This window comes from Mustela lutreola, chromosome 1 (assembly GCF_030435805.1).
Source record: "Mustela lutreola isolate mMusLut2 chromosome 1, mMusLut2.pri, whole genome shotgun sequence".
Lineage (NCBI taxonomy): Eukaryota > Metazoa > Chordata > Mammalia > Carnivora > Mustelidae > Mustela > Mustela lutreola.
Window position 1 is genome coordinate 283,582,051 of NC_081290.1, and position 2,536 is coordinate 283,584,586.

Sequence of the window (2,536 nt, forward strand, 5' to 3'; positions counted from 1 at the left end):
GACAAATCAGTGTTAAAAAGAGAAACAGTAAACATGGGCAAAAGAGTTGAAACTTCATAAAAGGAGATACACATACAAATGGTCAATAAACACACAAAAGAATATTCATCGAGAGTCATCAAGGAATTGCAAACTCAAACTACAATAAGATACCACTTCGGATATACTAGAGTAAAAAAGACTAAAACATCAAATGAGGAAGAGGATGTGAAGCAACTTGAATGCTTGCTGCTGAGAACATAAAGTGGTACAACCACTTTGGGGAACTGTTTGGCACTTGTTAAATACACATCCACCCTATGACCAGTAATTTCACTCTTACGTATTTTCCAAAAATGAATTTCAAAAAATCCTTTCACAAAATTTGTGTGTTTATAGCTTTCTCATAATACGAGAAAACTGTAAACTATTCAAACGTCCATCAGTATAAGCCCTTTGCGAATGAATGGCTAAACAGATTACGGAATAGTCACACAATGGACTATAGTAATTGCACGTTCTTCTGTGGAAAAGCAGCACAGTGTCTGCTGGACGGTTTTTAGATTTAGACAACAGCATGTACTGCATTTGGGAATTATCTTCTGATCCATTCACTGGGTGGTCTGAAGGCTGCCAGGTTTAAGCAGAGCCCAGAGCACGAGAGAGCTCTATGTATATGTAGGTTAAGATACAAGGGTCTCTTGGGGCGCCTGGGTGGCTCAGTGGGTTAAGGCTCTGCCTTCGGCTCAGGTCATGATCCCAGGGTCCTGGGATGGAGCCCCGTATTGGGTTCTCTGCTCGGCGGGGAGCCTGCTTCCTCCTCTCTCTCTCTCTGCCTACTTGTGATCTGTCAAATAAATAAATAAAATCTTTTAAAAACAAACAAACAAACAAATAAATAAATAAAACTGTACATTGGGCTTTGATTAAAGAGGGTTTATTGAAGTAAAAAAAAAAAAAAGCCGTAGTAAACAAGAAAGTGGGATATTAGTGTAAAGATAGACCTACAGATAAAAGAAACAAATTAGAGAGATCAGAAAGAGACCTACTCACACACATGCAGGATCAACTGACCTTTAGCAGGGGGACAAAGATGATTCAATGGGGGAAGGTTCATCTTTTCAAGAAGTGGTGCTGGAATAATGGGCCAGGGCTGGGGTGGGAAGGAAAGAACCTTAATCCCTACCTCACATCATATACAATAAGTGGTTTCTCATCTCTGCTGGTGTTCACTGCTGGTAGTACCCTTTCACGTGTTTGGTGGTGGTGGTTTGAGAAGTCAAACAACAGTCCTCTAGGCTTAGCTTGGGAAAGCTTCCCTCCATGGAGGGTTTGGTTTTGCTTTTGTTTCTGCTATTGGCTTCAGTGGAGGTGGTGAGCAAGAGGACCATTGTGTCCATCTTAGGACTGATTCAGCCTTCCTTTTGGGTTTAGCTCTAAATGGGAGTGTCAAAAGCAGCTTAAAAAAATGTTTTTTTTAATTTTTAAAAAAGATTTTATTTATTTATTTGACAGACAGAGATCACAAGTAGGCAGAGAGGCAGGCAGAGGGTGGGGGGAAGCAGGCTCCCTGCTGAGCAGAGAGCCTGATGTGGGGCTCCATCCCAGGCCCCTGGGGTCATGACCTGAGTTGAAGGCAGAGGTTTTAACCCATTGAGCCCCCAAAAGCAGCTTTTTTATCCTTGTTCTTGTTCTGAGAATTTAAGAGTGTTGACCTGATGTTAAATGTGTTAGCTAAATATTGGAAGTATTTTAAAACTGCAATTTTTTTGTCTTTGTTTATACAAATGGTTAATACAAAGTTTAACCCAAAGATGAACACAAATATGAACACAGAGTTTAATTAAAAATGTAAATATTACCTATAAGACCATATAAATAGTTTTCTTGTTGGAGCTGGTTGTTGTTGTTGGTGGTGGTGTGTGTGTTTGTGTTTAAGTAGGCTTCATGCCCAGCAAGAAGCCCAACACAGGGCTTGAAATCACAACCTTGAGATCAAGACCCGAACTGAAATCAAGAGTCAGACACTTAACCAACTGAGTGCCCCCAGGTGCCCCGTTCTTGTTTTTTAAGTAGGATCCACACTCAACGTGGGGCTTGAACTCATGACCCTGAGATCAGGAGTCACATGCTTTACCAACTGAGCCAGCTAAGCCTCCACAGAGCTGATTGTTCTAATAAAGAAGAGCAGAACTAGTCTTTGAACCTCCCAGTTTATTTATTTGTCTTTAAAGTTTTATTTGAGAGAGAGCAGGGGGAGGGGCAGAGGGAGAGAGAATCGTAAGGCGACTCCATGCTGAGTGAGGAACTCCATGTGGGGCTTGATGGAGGTGGGGGCTTGATCTCACCACCCTGAGATCATGACCTGAGCTGAAATCAAGGGTCAGAAGCTCAACTGACTGCATCACCCAGGGGCCCCATTTATTTGCTTTTTCAAAGATTTTTATTTTGGGGACACCTGGATGGCTCAGTTGGTTAAGCAGCTGCCTTTGGCTCAGGTCATGATCCCAGGGTCCTGAGATCAAGTCCTGCATCAGGCTCCCTGCTCAGCGATGAG

At 42.3% G+C, this 2,536-nt stretch overlaps 1 non-coding gene across 1 annotated transcript; it reads right to left on the reverse strand.

Moving 5' to 3' along the window:
• Positions 1–2,061: 2,061 nt before the first annotated feature.
• On the reverse strand, positions 2,062–2,134 carry TRNAR-CCU (transfer RNA arginine (anticodon CCU)). The gene has a single exon. It is a non-coding gene; the product is annotated as a tRNA-Arg (tRNA).
• Between the last annotated feature and the right edge of the window lie 402 nt (positions 2,135–2,536).